General features: G+C 40.1%; 1 protein-coding gene across 5 annotated transcripts in view; it reads right to left on the reverse strand.

The window, feature by feature from the left end:
• Nucleotides 1–19,338, reverse strand: part of ZDHHC21 (zinc finger DHHC-type containing 21) — a 61,936-nt gene that overhangs the window by 12,038 nt on the left and 30,560 nt on the right. The window lies entirely within an intron of this gene.

Consider the following 19,338-nt stretch of genomic DNA (forward strand, 5'->3'; position numbering starts at 1 on the left):
AATGCAGTATGGAAACATAGGAAGGCAGAATGTAGTTTCACAGTTACAATATGACCAGGTGTCTAGAGTGCTTTACTCCACCAAAAAGGGTCAGGGGGAACTGTAATTACCACATATGGGCAGGACTTACTATGTCTAAGTCTCATCTTAAATAATGCACCTTCAGCAGCATAAAGGCCTTTAATATCACATCCATTAATTCTGTATAGCTCAGAGGAAAGAGTGCCATCCACTGAATCACCAGTATCACTTCATGCTGTATCTAAGGGTATGTCTACACTACGAAATTAGGTCGATTTAATAGAAGTCGATTTTTTAGAAATCGATTTGATACGGTCGATTGTGTGTGTCCCCACTAAGCGCATTAAGTCGGTGTGCATTCACAGTACCGAGGCTAGTGTCGACTTTCGGTGCGTTGCACTGTGGTAGCTATCCCACAGTTCCCGCAGTCTCCGCTGCCCATTGGAATTCTGAGTTGAGCTCCCAATGCCTGATGGGGCAAAAACATTGTTGCGGGTGGTTCTGGGGACATGTCATCAGGCCCTCGTCTCTCCCTCCGTGAAAGCAACGGAAAAAAATAGTTTCTAACCTTTTTTCCTGAGTTACCTGTGCAGACAACATACCACAGCAAGCATGGAGCCCGCTCAGCTTACTGTCACTGTATGTTTCCTGGGTGCTGCTGGCAGATGCGGTACTGCAGTGCTACACAGCAGCATCCCCTTGCCTTGCCTTGCAGATGGCAGACAGTGCAATACGACTGCTAGCCATTGTTGTCATCCCATGGGTGCTCCTGGCCAACCTTGGTTAGGTTGGTCGAGGGTGCCTGGGCAGACATGGGTGCTCCTGGCCAGCCTCAGTGAGGTCAGTCGGGGGCGCCTGGAGAAAAATGGGAATGACTCCAGGTCATTCTCTTCTTTAAGTTTCATCTAATGGAGATTCAGTCCTTCCTGGAATATCATGCCAGCTGGAGGTTTCTGCCTTAGGCTGCTCTCCCAGTCAGTAGCACCGCGTGATTACACCTACCCTAGTCTACCCCTTGCTCCCATTGCTCATGAAGCCTGGACAGTAGTAAGGAGCAGTTAAATTATAGGTTGAACCAGTGCATAATGGTGGTAGAATGTGCTTTCAGATGTTTAAAAGCGCACTAGCGCAGTTTACTGACTCGGTTAGACTTCAGTGAAACTAATATTCCCATCGTTATTACTGCTTGCTGTGTGCCCCACAATAGCTGTGAGAGTAAGGGGGAGATGTTTATGGTGGGGTGGGAGGTTGAGGCAAATCACCTGGCCGCTGATTATGCACAGCCAGGCACCAGGGCGGTTAGAAGAGTTGCAGCAGGGTGCGCTGTGCATCAGAGAAGCTTTGAAAACCATTTTCATGACTGGCCAGGCTACGGTGTGAAAGTTCTGTTTGTTTCTCCTTGATGAAAATCCATTCCCTTGGTTCACTCTACTTCCCTGTAAGCCAACCGCCCTCCTCTCCCCCCTTTGATCTCTGCTTGCAGAGGCAATAAAGTCATTGTTGTTTCAAATTCATGCATTCTTTATTAAATCATCACACAAACAGGGAGATAACTGCCAAGGTAGCTTGGGAGGGGTGGGGGAGGAGGGAAGAACAGGGTGGGGTAGTTGTAGGGGCTCTCTCTAGAATGGCATGCAGCTCATCATAGAAGCAGCATGTCTGGGGCTCTGACCCGGAGTGGCCATTTGCCTCTCTGGTTCTTTGGTAGGCTTCACCCGGTACTGCTGTGGAACCCTGTTATAACCTCTGCCCTTCACGCTCTTGGAGATTTTTTCAAATATTCAGCATTTCATCTTTTGGAACAGAGTTCTGATAGCATAGATTCGTCTCCCCATACCGTGATCGGATGCAGTACCTCCCGTTCAGTCCATGCTGGAGCTCTTTTGCAATTCTGGGACTCTATGGTCACCTGTGCTGATGAGTTCGACACGCTGGTCAAACAGGAAATGAAATTCAAAAGTTTGCAGGGCTTTTCCTGTTTACCTGGCCAGTGCATCTGAGTTGAGAGTGCTGTCCAGAGCAGTCATGATGGAGCACTCTGGGATAGCTCCCAGAGGCCAAAACCATTGAATTGCGTCCACACTACTCCAAATTCAACCCAGCAGGGTCAATTTCAGCACTAATCCCCTTGTGGGAGAGGAGTACAGAAATCGATTTTAAGAGCCCTTTAAGTGGACAAAAATGGCTTCGTGTGGACATGTGCAGGGTTAAATCAATCTAACGCTACTAAATTCGACCTAAATTCGTAGTGTAGACCACGGCTAAGCTTTCCCTAGTAGTCTCCTATCCAACTGCTGATTCTGGCTGACTGTGCTTAGCTCTTTGTATCTGAGATCACAGCTTGTGGTGATATGGCTACAAGCCATAGCTCTTAAATAAACAAAAATATAGTTGGAAAAGTAATGAACCAATGAATGATGAGTGCCTGACTGGTTTAAACCTGACTGGTTTTTGTTTTGTGTTCTTTTTGAGGGAGAGGAATGGAAGCAGGACAGAAGGCATCTGTTTTAAAGTTTTCACCAGTATAAACTCTGATGCTAGAATCACAGAATATCAGGGTTGGAAGGGACTTCAGGTGATCATCTAGTCCAACCCCCTGCTCAAAGCAGGACCAATTACCAACTAAATCTTATTGAACTAGTGAATTTTTTAATTCTTTATTAATCATGGATATAGTTATCAGGCTCCATGATATCGAATGAAGAAAGGAACCATAGGTTTGACAAAACACTTAGTAAGATGATTCTTTGATACATTCATCAAGCACTTACTATTACTTCCTTGATTCTGAGCAGAAGCACTCTCTCTACTGCTCTTTTTATCTGCTTTCCCCAACCCCCACCCCTCAAACAACAAATCAGCTTTTCAAACAAAACAATGAAAATGAATTAAATTGTATTTTCAAACTTAGGCCCCTAATGGTTTGTCTATACTGCAATCAAAAACCTGCAGCTGCTCCATGCTAGCTGACTTGGGCTCACAGGGCTCAGGCTGCAGGGCTATTTAATTGCAGTGTAGACATCTGGGCTTTGGCTGGAGTGCTCTAGGAACCTGTGAGGTTGGAGGTTCCTACAGCTCAGGCTTCAGCCTGTGACGGAATGTCTACACCACAATTAAAACACCCCACAGCCTGAGTCTTGCAAGCCCGAGTCAGCTGGCACAGGCCAGCCATGGGGGTCTAACTGCACTGTATACACACCCCATGTCTTTATTGAGGAGCCTAAACAAGTGAATTACTTTTCAAGGGCTGATCACCCCAATAGCTCCAACCAATGTCAACTTATTTCATGTGCCAAGTGAACAGAATAATCAACATTCTACTGAATCACCTCACCAAAGGACTATAGGTCAGAATACTGTCACTCTATTTATTATGCTTCTAATGCAAAGCATTGGTTTGTTCAATGTTAGTATTCTGTTCAACCTAAGAGGCTTTGATTATCTGTATGGATGACCAGCTTCGAGTACTGGAAATACTAATAATATTCTTAAGAGCTACTTTTGGTACTGATCTCCAGCTAATTCTGATGTTTAAAGCCTTTGAGAGTTTTTAATTTACAAATAACTTTAAAAAGTAGCACAAGTGTGGCATAATTAATACAATCCTCTTAACATCTGATTTCAAGAAAAATGAGACATTACTCACTTTGTGCAGTAACTGAAGTTCTTTGAGATGGTTGTCTGTGGATACTCCACTTTAAGTCCTTCGGCGCCCTGCGCTTGTAATTGGAGATTTGTAGTAGCAGTGCCCCCGTTGGCCACACACATGCAGCAGACATCTCACGCTGCTCAGAGCGGTTACCTAGCACACGCAGCCAACTGTCCCCAAGTTTCTTCTCTTCCCCAGAGGATCCGTGTGAAACTCCAAAGTATAGGGGAGGAGGGGGGTAGTGGAGGACCCATAGGGACAACCATTTCGAAGAACCTCATATACTGCACAAGGCGAGTAACCTTTTCTTCTTCTTCTTCTTCTTCGAGGAGTGTCCCTATGGGTGCTCCACTTTAGGTGACTGTTGAGCAGTGCACCTCAGTGGAAGTGAGGCGCTTCGGAGTTGGTTCATTGATGGTAGATAGCATTGTGAGTCCAAACTGAGCGTCTGTAGCTGATAGCTATTCTAATACACAGTGTTTATGAAAGGTATAATCAGATGCTCTGCAAATGTCCATGATGCATACATTATTGAGAAAGGCCACCAATGTTGATAACACTCAACAGGAGCTGGTAGATGGCTGTTTTGGTAACACAAATGGATACAGCCCCATATCCATTTAAACAGTCTCTGTTTCAAATTGAATTGACCCTTGGAATGTTGTGATAGAGAGAAATAACAGAGATTACTTTCTGAATGTTTTTGTCCTTTCTAGGTAGAAAGCTAGTGCTACGCAAATGTATAGTGTGTTAAATGAGGCCTTCCTGCGGTAGACATGCAGTTTTGGGAAAAATACGAGTAAGTATACGGGTTGATTTAGATGAAAAGGAAAGGCTACCTGGGGTATGAATTTGGCATGTGGCCATAAGATCACTTTATATTTGAAAAATGTGGTATAAAGTGAGTGTGCCATTCGGGCACCTAATTCTCCCACTCTTCTTGCCAAAGTGATAGCAATGAGGAAGGCCAGCTTCATGAATAAGTGTAACAGAGAACAAGTTGCTAGAGGTTCAAACTGTTTCCCCATGAGACTGTGCAGAACAAGGTTAAGGAGTACTATATAGGAGTAGGGTCTTTTAGTGTGGGATAAGTGTCTTCCATGCCTTTTAGAAAGCGTTTAGGGGTTGGGTGAGCAAAGATAGTGACTCTGTCCATCTTGTCATGGAATGAGGTGATGGTGTACTCTGATGGAGCTGTTGGATAACCCTGATTTTTGAGGCCTAGTATATAGCCTAGGATGCTGTGTAGTGGGTCTGAATCTAAAGAGTATGTTCATCATAGCACCAAATGCATAATCATGTCCACTTCTGCGTGTATGTTTTGTGTGTGCTTAATCTGCAACTGTTCAATAGTATGTCTTTCACCTCCTCAGAATAGTCTCTGTCGACCCCCATTAGCCATGGAGTAACCAGGCTTTGAGACGGAGAAGGGCTAGGTTGGGGTAATGGATGCATCCCGAGTCCTGTGTCAGAAAGTGAGGTATCATTACAAGGATTTGAGGTGGTTTCACTGCCATCTGTCTCAGGTATGGGAATCAAGCTTGTTGGGGCTATGTGGGTGCAATGAGCATGACCCTGTATTTGTCCTGCCTGATCTGACTCAGAAGTGGAATTGGAGGGAATGCATACATTAGTGGTGCTTCCTATTTTATGAGGAGAGCATCGCCCAAGGAGTGGCATCCCAATCCAGCTCCGGAGCAGTATTGTGGGCACTTTGCATTCTGAGCTGTTGCAAATAGACCTATAATGGGGAATCCCTGCCCCATAGGCTGAATATGATGGAAAAGTTGCATTATCCACATCCATCCACTCATGAATTTGTGAGAAGTTTCTGCTCAGTTGGTCTGCTGTCGTGTTCTGACATCATGGCAGGTAAGATGCTGAAACGTCTATGTTGTTGGTGATGCACCAATTCCAGAGGCATACTGCCTCTGTGCACAGAGGGTATGATCGCACTCTCCCTTGGCGGTTTATATAAAACATGTATGCGATATTGTCTGTAAGAATCTTGATGGTCATGTTTTGGATTAAAGGAAGGAAGTGCTTGCATGCATTTCTGACAGTCATTAATTCCAGTATGTTTATGTGCAGGATGTATTCCAATGGAGACCAAATGACCCTGGTTCGTGTTGTTGCGTAAATGAGCTCCCCATCCCACAAGGGAGGCGTCCATAGCGATCGTTGTAGTAGGAGCTTTCTGTTGAAAGGGGACACCTGAGCAGACGTTTTGTGATTGCGTCCACTATGTGAGCAAGTCCTTTACCCTGCGGGGCACAGTGAGACATCTGTTGAGAGAATGTTTGTGTAGTATGTAGTCAGTGTGAAACCAGACGGTATCTCATGTGTAGCCTGACATACTTTATGATGAATGTTAACACAGTCATGTGCACCAGAAGTTGTAAGCACGTTCTGGTGGATGTTTGTGGACTGTCCATGATCATTGTAATCAAACTGATTAGGGTGAGGAAGTGCTGTTGAGGTAACCTTGCTGTTGTGGTGAGACAATCGAGATAGGGAGCTATAAATTCCAGTTGTTGGACAGGAACCTGGTGGACTTCTGTGCATTTATCTGTAGTCCAAAATATGTAACGAGGGTTATCATGGTTTGTGTGGCGTTTAGAGCTGCCCATTGTGTTGGTGCCCTTAAAAGACAGTCATCTAGGTATGGAAAAATCATCTTGTCTGTGGAGGCGAGCTGCAATGATGGCGAGAACCTTGGAAAAGACCCTTGGGGCAGTTGACAGGCTGAAGGGGAGCACTCTGTATTGGAGATGTTGGTGCCCCAAGATGAACTGCAGGAATCATCTGTGCATTGGGTGAATGGTAACATGAAAGCAAGCGTCTTGCAGGTCAAGGGCCGAGAGCCAGTCTCCTTTCTCTAATGCCAGAATTATTGTGGATAGAGTCACCATTTTGAAATGTTGCTCTCTCACAAACTTGTTGAGTTTTTGTATGTCTCCAGCTACTGGTCTTTTTCTGAGTGAGAAAATAATAGGAATAAAACCCTCTCCCCCGCGTTGAGCTGGTACTGATTCCATGGCACCTAATTGTAGGAGGTGGTTAATTTCCTGTTGTAAAAGGGGCTTATGAAAGAGGTCCCTGAAGCGGGACAGAAAAGGGGGGTGGTAGGTGAAATAGAGATGAAGGGGTTGAGTAACTCTTCTGGATAATTTCCAGAACCCATTTGTCTGTAGTGATGGTGTTCCAGACTAGTATTGTGACAGATGATCTCCAAATGGGCTGGAGATTGGGTTTAGTTTCGGGATCAAAGAATGTAGAGGTCTCATGCTTTCAAAAGGATTGCCTGGAAGTAGGTGGTTGAGATGTGGAAGGCTAGTCTTGGCTCTGCTGGCATCTCATCTGTCTTTTTTTACGATGTTTGTCATACTGTCTTTGAGGCTGGGTGTATTGGGGAAGTTCGGAATTGCTGGTTGTAAAATCAGCCCTGTTTCTTTTTGTTCGCAAGAACATAGATACCCAGGGTATTTAAGGTGGCCCTGGAATCCTTTAGGGTATGTAAAGACACATCCGCGTTTTCCGCAAACAATTTCTGACCTTCGAAGGGTAAAGTTCTTGACTGTGGCATGGACCTCCCTAGGGAACCCAGAAAGGTGGAGCCAGGATGCCCAACGTATGATCATAGACGTAGCAATGGAGCGTGCTGCCTTGTCTGCAGAGTTGAGAGAGGGCTGTAGGGCCGTCCTGGCAATGAGAGACCCTTCAGAAATGTTAGTCTTATACTGTTCTTTTTTGCCATTTGGTAAATGTTCCATAAAAGTTGATATTTTAGTGAATAGGTTGTTCGTGTATTTGGCTATTAAGGCTGAATAATTAGCTATGTGAAATTGGAGTGTAGCTGAAGAATAGGGTCTCTACCCAAAAAGATTTAGCCTTTGCCATTCCTTATCATAAGGGGTGGTTCTAGACTACCACTGAGTTCGGTGCAGGGTGAGTGAACAAAAACTCAGCCCCTTTTGCTGGCACATAATACTTCTTGTCAGATTTCTTACATGAAGCTGGGACTGTAGCAGGTGTCTGCCAGATTAATTTTGCAGAGTCCATTATGGCAGCATTAATAGACAGTGCAATTTTTGCTGATGGAGATGCCTGGAGGATGTCTGTAAGCTTGTGTTGGGTCTCTGGTAGCTCTGCTAAGGAAATGTCCCGGGATTCAGCTATCCTTGTGAATAGATCCTGGAAAGATTTGAAATCGGCCCCTGAAGGGAGGGAAAGGGATGGCATTATTGTTTTGTCCAGCAACAAAAATGAAATGTGGGTAGGTGGCAGGGTATCACCCTCAGGTGTGTCCTCGGGCTCCTCTATCTCCTCCTCCTGCATCTCTGAGGGAGCTGGGGCAGGTGGTGAAGGGGATTGCATTGTTCTAGATTTTGGTGGGTTGGGGGGGCCTGAGGCTTGGGCCCTATCCGGATCCCAGTATGCCAGTTGGGTGGAAGAGTCCTAGGAGGTGGTACTCATGGTTGAGCCTGCCAGCCTTGCATATCAGCAGATGTGTGATGCTGAGAGGGCCCTGGCTTAGGGAAGGAGTGGCGAGGGGTATATATCCCTGTCTCAGAGGACACTTGTTTTGAGAAAGGAGGAGGATACACCCATATTCATTTTCCTCTTCTTGTTGTCTTTCGAAGCCAGAGATCCGCCTGGGAGATGGGTGTGTCTCTGTGACAGGACAGCTAACAGAATTTTTCTTTTTTAAAGGTTTTAAGTAAACTATAAAATAGAGGGTAAATAATGAAATGAAAATGCTAATAAGGCTCAGTAGAAAACTATTGAGCTATCCAAGGTTAAGAGGAGCTGCTGTCGCTCCTACTCAAGCCAAAGGCAGTAGAGAAGGAACTGGGGGACAGGTTGGCTGCGCATGCTAGGTAACTGCTCCAGGTGATGCGAGATGGCTGCTGCACGTGTGCGGCCAGCCAGGGCAATGCTACTACAAATTTCCGATTACAAGCGCAGGGCGTTAAAACACCTAAAGTGGAGCACCTACAGGGACACTCCTCTAAGAATAAATAAAAGTTACAACTGCACACAGAAAAACATGATTGATCAGCATCTGACCAACTCAACAATCTGGTCCTCCGCACTCCAAAACCACCTATTGTTATTAGAATTAGTGTGCATGTGGTTATTCAGAAACAGAAGAGTTATCAGGATCAAGCAAAAGAATTCAAGATTCGATTAGTGTGAAATACAAAGAAATCTCAAGGAAATAAGTAGAAAAGCTACAGTTAGTTTACAATTTTAAGAGCTGAAGCAAGGGACACAGCTCAGGTGTTGCATTCAGTCTCTGGTGGTGAAGTGCTGAGTGTCTTCTTATTTTGGCAACAAGTCTGAAAGAGCAGCTTGCCTGCTATCTCCAAGGAAAAGAAGATGCTGCAATGACTAAGGCCGTTATGAGAGGGATGAAAAGATATCAGTGAGAGCTGAGTGAATCCTGCAGACCACTTTAAAGAAGCACTTGAAAAATGAACCCACCTGGGTTAATGCCTGCTAAGAGAAATATATCTTTCATAAAGATACTTTTTTAATTAATATAACTGACTACTTGAAGAAAAGCATTAAAAGAAAAGATAATGTGCACCGGGCAACAAATTGTGCAATAAGATGGAATCATCGTGAACTAACCTATGATGGAACAAATATACTGAAAGAATATTTTCCCTTTGCTTACACTGTAGATTTGAGTCTTCCAATCAACAAACACCAATCTGTAATTCTCAGGACTAATTCTGAAGCATGGAGCAGAAATCTCTTGTTCAATTACTTTCATGTGGTTAGCAAAAGTGATGTCTTATCAATAGAGCTCTACTTAATACCTGAATTATAATGAACGCAGGCATACTGTCATATCTGCACAGTATGTCCTTTCCAACTCTTCAGTGCATTGCAATGTAGAAGGAGAGAGCAATTAGGAAGAAAGGAAAAAAACCTTAGTGGCCGCTCTGAACTTGCAGCCATAGCTGTTATCTCAGAATACGAGAGAGCATACTGCTGTACCTTAGTACCTGAACAAAACAAGAGAGTCTTATTTCTTTCATTTGTCTACCATTCTTTCACTGTGCATATGGAAATGACAGGTGAGCTGTTGTGAAGTATCAAATACCAACATTTCATAAGGAATGCTAAATATTTTTAAATTAATGTTTCTATTTACTGTTTGCTCATACAACAAGGCTGGCCATACTGTATACAGGTTATCAGTCTGATTATGATTTTATTTTTGGCCAACGTTTTTTAAAATAATTTTTAATCTAAAATTTTGATTGATTAAATGTATGTGATTAGGGGTTTTTTGGTTGGTTTGTTTGTTTGTAAACCTAGCCTGGAAATTATTTGAATAATCTGGGTTCAATTTAGTTGTTCTATTCCCTCCTCCCCCATCTTTCTTTGATTAAAGATTTCTCTGTGTGAGAGATGAAAAAGAAAGTTGCATTATGCTACCTCTGGGGAAATAACCCAATTCTCCTCAGTGCCGTGACGAATTTGGCTAAGCAGATTTTTTGGCAGATTATGTATTACCTGCCCAATATGTCAGATACCTAAAAAAGTGATGTGATAAAAAGAAAGCATCTGACAACAATTTTGGGAACTCATGATAACTAGAGAGAGGATAATATGAAAAGATCAAGAGTGATTGTCCAATTTATTTCCAAGTTTGTGGTGTTTTAGAGGCAGATATGTGCATAATTATATGACATTATGAAATTTATCATTTCCCTTAATCCTCATCATTACCACAAGGAACATTCAGAGAGCAAGGTTTAGCAAAGCAAAATCCGACTACTCTCTTTTCTTCCAAAGAAACTGCTATCTAAATGATCTGATGTATACTTTGACAGAAAATTAAATATTCTAATAAAAATCCTGAGTTTTGTAAGAGGTCACACTTTGCCTTATTATTATGGTTGCTTATTTTAGTGTCTCAGTTTTATTTACTCTTCCATCAGAAAAGCATTTAAGTATCTTAGATACAGAAATGATTTCTTACTGCAATTGCCTAACAGGATTATTTTAACTTCAGTGTTTATTTCCATGAAGAGGATAAGAAGTTTTCTACAATATTCTAATCTGCAGAATTTGTTACAACTGCAAAGTATACTTTAAAAAATAATGCCATCAATTCCCTTTAGCAATACTGTATGTTACTTATTTAAATAAAAATATTTACTACTCATTTTGAAGTTTAGATTGGACTAAACAAAAATGATACCTGGTGAGATAGGTGGGGCTCTGATTATTTTTCCATAAGTAAATTGGTGAAGATGCAGGGTGTAAAACAAATTTACTCCTTATGTTTTAGACCACGTCATAAAAGGGACTGGATGATTTCAATCATAATTTTTAAATAAAGTTGTGTTTTTTATATTACTTGGAAGACAAAATGCTTCAAAGATGGAGTAGGATGATAAATATTTGAAATAAATATAGACCACATTTGTAGAAAAATACAGGTAAGAGAATAATCATTTAGAAATGGAAAAGACCTCTTAGATGATCTAGTCTATTAACTTCCATTCAAGGACTGTGCATGATTGCTTTCTACAGTTTAATTTCCAGAGCTTTATGCTGCTTTCTAAGGGTAGATTTACCTTTTGGAGGGGTAGAGAAGGCAGAAATGGGGGGGGGGGGGGGAAATAAGAGTAAGGGAGAGAGAGATGGACAGAATGTTGCCATTTTCTAATAATTTTCTATTTTTCCAGTACATACATTCTCTCTCTCTCTCTCACACACACACACACTACCATGATCTCTCTCACACACACACACACACACACACACACACACACATACACACACACACACACACTCTACCATGATCATTTTCTAATTTATTCTATCCAGGTACAGGCGATTGCCTTAAAATACTGATTTCCAACTCTGGCCCCGATTGTTGCTTTGGTAAACTTAATTATAAGGATTTATAGTCCTTTGATTACATTTCTGGTGTTTGAAAAATAGGTAAAGCCCTCATTATTTGACTAATCAAAACAGTATTTAATAGATTATCTGATTAAACATATGATTGCAAATATTTGTAATTATAAGATACATAATTGTTGAGACAAAAAGAATGTTAGGTCAGAGTGATATCATTTGTCTGTTGATGACAGCATAAAAAGAAGTGTGATGTACATTAAAGAGAAGTGGATCAAAATTGCAAAGTGCGGAAAGAATAGCAAAACTGCAATTAAGTATTTTGAGTGTATTTATTCCTTATTTACAGAATAATTTTAATTATGTAAACATAATATTTTTTATATACTTCATCACTGAGAATCATCATCAGAGTCACTATTTATACAACAAAAATGCAGAGATTTTATCTGCTAATGTAAATTTTTCTTTGGTATATTTTTCAGTTTAAATGTTTCAATTACCATGCATTGTTAAATAAAATATTAGTCTCCTAAATAAAAACTAAGATTCCCCCAAGGGGAAAAGTAAAATCCCCAAAAGGACAACAATACTACACAAAATTCATTTGGATAAATTCAACTTTTTCTTCATTTCCCTAAGTAATGGGAATTAAAACAATCAAACAAAAACACAAAGAGAAAAAAAGGAACATAAAAATAAGTTTTCTTTTTATAAGAAAAATAAATCTGACTAAATGAACCATGTCCCTCTTAACTTGTCAAGGCAAGTGTTCATCAAAATAGGTCTAATACTGATATATAAGAATTTACAAGTTATTTTCAGAAGTTCACTGTTTACAACTAACAACAAAAAGCAGGTGCTAAAAGACATTTGCCACTTGGTGATGAAAAGGAGATGTACTGTAACAACACAATACAGTCGTTAACTTAAATGATCATATTAAAGTGCTTATAAAGGACAGAGGGATGGTCAAGGAAACACAATGAACAACAGACCAAGCTACTCAATGCCAGGTGCAAAAATATTTTCTCTTCTAGCCTTTTCCAGAGTAAATAAAGATAAAATATCTCTACCTCATCCACACTGTATTGATGTTCAATGATACTGGCATATCACTGCACACTGTTTAAAGAATTAATTAACAGGAAACCCTGGCAGAATTAATCAAATTACTAAAGTCACTGTCCCCTCAACTGATAATAATATGAGCATCAAAATTTAGCAGAGACCACACAATATTTATCAGAACTATGGTAATCTATCCAGTATGTAGCTCTATGACTACAGAAATATTAATGAACTCATAAATAGCTAGCATGGAAAACAATATATCTGTAATACAGATATATTATGTAATACAGAAAGACATGAGATTGCTAGGCTGTGCTGAAAAACTGAACAAAAATCCTTTAATTCTATATTAATCATTTGTAAGAACATACGGAAAAATGAAAACACATCCCGTTTAGTATTTTAAATAAAAACAATCAAAGGTAATCCTTTAAAATTAGGTTTCAGATTAGTCTCCGCAAAGGATGCAGTTCAATTGAAACATCTGGTAGTGTTATGTTGTGAGACAGATCTCTTAACTTTGGAAATGAGATTAGTAGATCCGTTATGTGTAAGTGTCCAAGTAATTTCTAATTATTTTATCTGGGTCACAGATAATCCGCTTTTACTGGCCTCCCACTATGACATCAGAGGATCACTACTGAAGCGATTATCCTGTTACCTTCCACCAACTATGGGAAGATGGGATTTTCCTTTTGTGTGTGTGTGTGTTTGTTTATATATCTCAAAATGAATGAAAGAGAGAAGTGGCCGATCACTTCAAGCAGATGGCTGCCAACAAAATAAAGATCACCACAAAGCCTGATAAGAAGAAACCCCACACATCCGAAAAGTAACAGCTTTAACAAAAGTTAGCAAATTGAAGACCTTATAGTTCTGAAGCAATTTAAAAACGATGAAAGAGAGAGGTACATGATACATAAAAAATAATCATTAAACCATGATTTAAAATAGCATACTGTATTATTTGGTATTTGTATTTATTTTCTTATTTTATTTTTAGAAGTCTTACATAAAAGGTGCAAAGTCACAAGTAAAGGTGGACGTGTAATGAGAAGTGCTGGTAGTGCAAAAACTGGAGTTCAAAATAAGTGCAGTTTAAAAAATACACAGAAAGCAATGCAGCTTTTTTAAAGTACTTCTTAATTTTGTATAGTACTGTATCTGCTTCCTCGCTTTGGGTTCAATAATAATGAGTTATATAGTCATGTATATGAAGTAAATAAAAAGCTCTGACATTCATACTACATTTTCTCTTTCAATTATATTTATTTACTTCTTGCCGCTCCCCTTGTACCACCTTAAAACTAGGTCTTTTCTGGTATTCACACACAGAAGTCTCATTGCTCTTACTTTAAGCTCCACACTACAAGTGTCAGCTCTGAGCTAATTTTCTTTTTATTTTGTTTGTATGGCTGGTGATAGGAAAATATTGAGACAGCTGGGGTTTAGCAACTCTTCATTTTACCATTGCACAGTTATCCAAGGAAATGCACACTACAGAAAATACTCCGTCTCCATTGCCCTCAGTGAGTATGTCTACACAGGGATAAAAAACCAGCAGCTGGCCCAGGTCAGCTGACTCGGGCTCGCAGGGCTGGAAAATTGCTGTGTAGATGTTTGGGCTCAGGCTGGAGTCTAAGTTCTGAGACCCTCTACCTTTGCAGCCCGAGCCCAAACATCTACACTGATTTTTTCTGCCCAGCAGCCCAAGCCCTGCAATCCTGAGTCAGTTGATTATGGCCATGCCGTGGGCTTTTATCCCCATGTAGAGATACCCAGTGTTCCCTCCAGAATACTATGCCATTTTTACTGTCCAGCTCTCAAACGCCTCTCACCTTCTACCAGGGTGTAAAGTTTAGAAACTAAAAGAATGCACAGCATGGTCTTAAGAAATCTGTTCATACTACAAAAAGTTAAACTGAAGAGACAGATATTATTAAAGTAGTTTCCAGACCTGAAGCATACAGGCATACCAGTTGTTTCTTTAAATATGGTCTAAAAAGATTCTAACAATATGAGCAGATGGACTCAGGGCTTGTCTACCAAGAAAAACTGTATCACTTTAACTATACCACTATAGTTAAAAGTAGTACAACCCCCTAGTGTGGGTGCATTTACAGTGTATAAAAGTGCTTATACCAATGTAGCTTATTCCTGTAAGGGAAGGGGAATAAATCACACCAAAAAAAAAAAAAAAAAGAGGATCTTTATACTGATATTTACATCCACACTAGGAGTTGCATTGATTTAACTATTTGGTCAAAAATCCACCCCCTAACCAAAATAGTTCAATCAGCACAAAAACTGTTTGTAGGCCTAAGACTTGAGAGAGAAACAAAAATGAAAATGTACATTTTGACATGGGGCAAGCGGGTGACTGGAAAGATAAGCTAAGTAGATATGCTTGTTGTTTGCTCTAAGAAACTATTAAATATCAGAGTTTTGAGTGTTGAATGAAAAAAACTACTTTGGAAACCAGATAACTAAGAATACAGCAAGAATGAAAAAGAAAAATTACAATGTTTTTCAGAGTGCCAGACCTTAGGCAGACTAAACGGGATAGTTATTTTTGGGAGCCAGTAGAAATTATACAAAAAATATGTAACTTGAAGCTTTAAAGTATGTTTTCTATACTTACATATAATCTAATAACACAGACTAAGTCAGAAGCAATAGTTGTGTAATTTAACACTTGCGTAGCACTTTCCAAGCATTATACAATGATTAGAGCCCTACCATTTCACGGGCACAGAATTTTAAAAATAGTACATTTCATAGTTTCAGCTTTTTCAATCTGAAATTTCATGGTGCTGTAATTGTAAAGGTCCTGACCCAAAAAGGAGCTCGGTGTGTCTGTGTGTGTGTGTGGTGGGGGGGGTCACCAGGTTATTGTAGCAAGGGGTTGTGGTACTGCTACCCTTACTCCTGTGCTGCTGCTGGTGATGGTCCTGCCTTCAGAGCTGGGCAGCTGGAGAGTGGTGGCTCCTGGTCAGGAGCCCAGCTCTGAATGCAGAGCCACCACCAGCAGCAGCGCAGAAGAAACGATGGCATGATATGGTGTTGCCACCCTTACTTCTGCACTGCTGCCTGCAGAGCTGGGCCCTCAGTCAGCAGCCGCCACAGTCTGGCCATCAAGCTCTGAAGGCAGCAGTGAGAAGTAAGGGTGGCATGGTATGGTACTGTCACCCTTACTTCGGCACTTCTGCTGGCAGGTGTCACTTTCAGAGCTGGATGCCCGGCCAACTGCCGCTGCTCTCTGGCCACCCAGCTCTGAAGGCAGCACAGAACTAAGGGTAGCAATACCGTGCCCCTCCCCCCACCACAATAACCTTTTGACCCCATGCAACTCCCTTTTGGGTCAGAACCTGCAATTTGAAGAATGCTGGTCTCCCCCATGAAATCTGTATAGTATAGGGTAAAAGCACACAAAAGACCAGATTTCACGGTCCGTGAATTTCATGGCCATGAATTTGATAGGGCCGTAACAATGATTATCTAATCAAGCCTACACTCCCGTATGAGCTGGGTAAGCAGCTATTATGCCAAAGAAATGGAGACAGAATTTAGAGAACTGGAGCCTGATTCTCAGAGGTGCCCGCAACTACCAAGAACTTCAGTGGGAACTGCAGGTGCTCACCCCTCTGAATATCAGGATCTGGCTTTCTCAAATTAGGCATCAAAAACAGAGAAAGAAAATCAGTGAACACTTTTGAAATGTGTGCCTAAGTGACTTGTTCAAGACCTGGGATTATAACTCAGAAACTCCTACATACCACTGCATGTTATATTAAAAAAAAATAAAAAATAAAAAAATAAATAAAAAGACATTACAGCACATTGGCAATCTAGACAAATTTAAAGAAATTTTGAAAGTACATAAAAAAAAACAAGAAAGAAAATCCCATGAAATAAGAAGTGGAAGCAATACATGGGAGCTATTAAAATTTTTATATGAGAGTAATAGAAATACAGAATGATATGCCTCATACCTAAGCCAACCAAAAAGCCAGCAGGATCATGGAAATCTCCAGGAAGGGCAAGAAAGCTCAGATAAAATTCCTTTAACTGTAAATATCTCAGGTACTTCAATTATGCACTGAAGGAGGACCATGGTCAAAGTTGTTCTCAGGCAATCTTAGACTAACACTGTTCTAACTTGCATTAGGAGCAGAAAAATCGGCTCCTGGCTAACTCCAGGATTTTGAGAAGGGATAACAGGGAGGAGGCAGAAAGCCACCTCTTTCCCCATCCATCTCCCTCCTTCACATACTCAGTAATGACACTCAGGTGCACCTGAAGATCAAATACAATACGTTGTAATGTCTTGTAACTTTCTCTTACGACTAGAACTGGTCATTTTTTTAAATTTTTGTAAAAATCCATCTAATTTTTCAAAACCAATTTTCTTAATTGTGAAACATTTACCTCTTTTTCAACAAGTTCTAGTTAAGATAATATTTAGCTCAATCCACAATGAAGAGCAGTATAATGGAGGTGCCACTACATTCATCTGCCCATGGTATTCATTCAGAGTTTCTCTTCTCAGTGTATTGACAAAAATACGTTTTTAGTTGGTTTTACTCCTGTTAGCCTTGTAGAACTGGCATAGCTGAGAGAGCTATGAATTATATTCCATTTGTGCCTCATTAAACAAGACGGTTTATTAAGTTCCAATCAGTTACACCTATGCAAACCCATTAAAGAGAATGCAGTTGGACCAAATCATTGTGGGCATAATCTACAAAGACACTGAAGTTGTGGGGGTTCAGTTTGAGGGCCTGATTCTTTATTTCTGGTGGTGATAAACAAGAAGGTAAGAATCCTGCTACACTATAGACCCCATGATAAATTTGCAGGGTTGGCAGTAAAAATTAATTTATAATCTGATCATATTCGATATAAAAATCAATGAAAGCAACTGAGAACCCCCTGATGCTTTTTCAAAAATCTGTATATTGAATCTTATTTAGATGAAGTTAAAATTAATCATTTCAACATACTTACGTCATCCCTTCTCAACAACCAACATGGACTACTGGCTTTGGTTTCTATAAAGTTATATAATGAAGACTGAGGGTTTTTTTTAGCAGATTGTATTATGCAGAGGTGGTAGTTTGTTTGGATTATGGAGCAGGTCAGAATTATTTAAGTTTGTAACTCAGTTTTCTTTGTAAGCCTGATTTCAGCATCCCTTCTAAAAAACGGAAAGAAGAGTGAAACTTTAGTTTGCTGAACTCATCTAGTCACTATTTGCACAGAGGATCCAGCACAGAGCATTGGAAAAAGGGCAGGAATGCTGCCTGTTCTGCTGCACCACGCTAGGCCTCTGCTCTAGCCAATCCCACTTACAACCACTCACGTGCATCTCTGTAAATCACAAGAGAGCTCTCCAGGGGCAGATGCTAATATAGCATAAATACCTTAAACTGTGACTTCCCGTACTTTCAGATGTTTGGGTTTCTTTTAAATGTAGCCTCAGCTCTGAATTTCCTGGCTTAATTATTGCCTTTTGCTAACTACAACTCTTATCTGGATTTTTACCCTTAATTGATTAAAATAGCTTTTGAAAAATAAGTTTGTGTTTTACTGATTCTGTATCAAATTTGCTCAGTTTATGAATATTTATTATTCTACAACAGTGCCTAAGAGCATGCTAGGCACTCCACAGTACGGATTAGAACACACCAACTTTTTGCTCAAAAGACCTTCTGGTCCAATTTCAGTCAGTGGAATAAAGGAGGCAAACTAAACAACAATGTGGACTTCGGTGTGAAAGAACAAGATCAGTAAAAAGATTACCTGGCTACTCAGTGAAGTCAAATGCAGTATGGTGAAATAGGGTTTTTTAATTTTTTATATTATACATATATATTTGTTGATATACTGGTTTCCCAAAAGAAATGAGGGATTTGAAAGAGAAGTAAAAATATGTTTTTCTAAGTACAACCTCTGCAAACTTATTCTGGGATCTAAATGTCTGGCTACATTTTTTCCATCTTGCACATCATACCAGTATCAAATTCTGCAAGCCAAATGATGTACTCAAGTACACAAGCACAAATTTACTAACACTTTCTCTTTATCTGAGTACTGGAACACTTCAAAAAGTTATAAATATTCAAGATTAAAAGATTCCCTCTTCAACTATTCATTTCTAATATAAGGAGAACCATGTCAGAGCAACCAAAGCTTGGTTTCTTATTATAAGTAGATATTATGTGCTCATGCTCATTCTAGTTGGAAAGTTTCCTTCCAGAGGTTTTTTACTGGTTTTCCAGATCTTTAAATATCAAACTAATCTATCTTGAAATTGTTGCAATTCTGCAAACTTAAAAGCATATATTTTGAAGTTTTCTATTGTTATTAAACATTTAATAAAAGTCTTTTCTACCCAGCATGTATAATTAACTCATGGCCTCACTGCCTCAAAGTGTAACTGAGACCAAAAATACTGTAAAATTTTAAAAAGGGTAACATTTGCATACCTTTTATTGCATTATAAATCCAGAGTTACACTACATAGGAAAAAAATTAATGATATAAATCCTTATCAGTGCAAAAGCCATTCACTAACTGATGCAAATTAGGAAAATATTTCCTCTGTGGGTTGGTTATTCCATAACTGTTCCGCTACGGGAAACACAAGGGTTTCTTACACCTTCCCCTCCTACAGAGTATTGCCAGACAAAGATGGAACTACTTAT

The sequence above is a fragment of the Gopherus evgoodei genome, chromosome 6 (assembly GCF_007399415.2).
Source record: "Gopherus evgoodei ecotype Sinaloan lineage chromosome 6, rGopEvg1_v1.p, whole genome shotgun sequence".
In the NCBI taxonomy this organism is placed as follows: domain Eukaryota; kingdom Metazoa; phylum Chordata; order Testudines; family Testudinidae; genus Gopherus; species Gopherus evgoodei.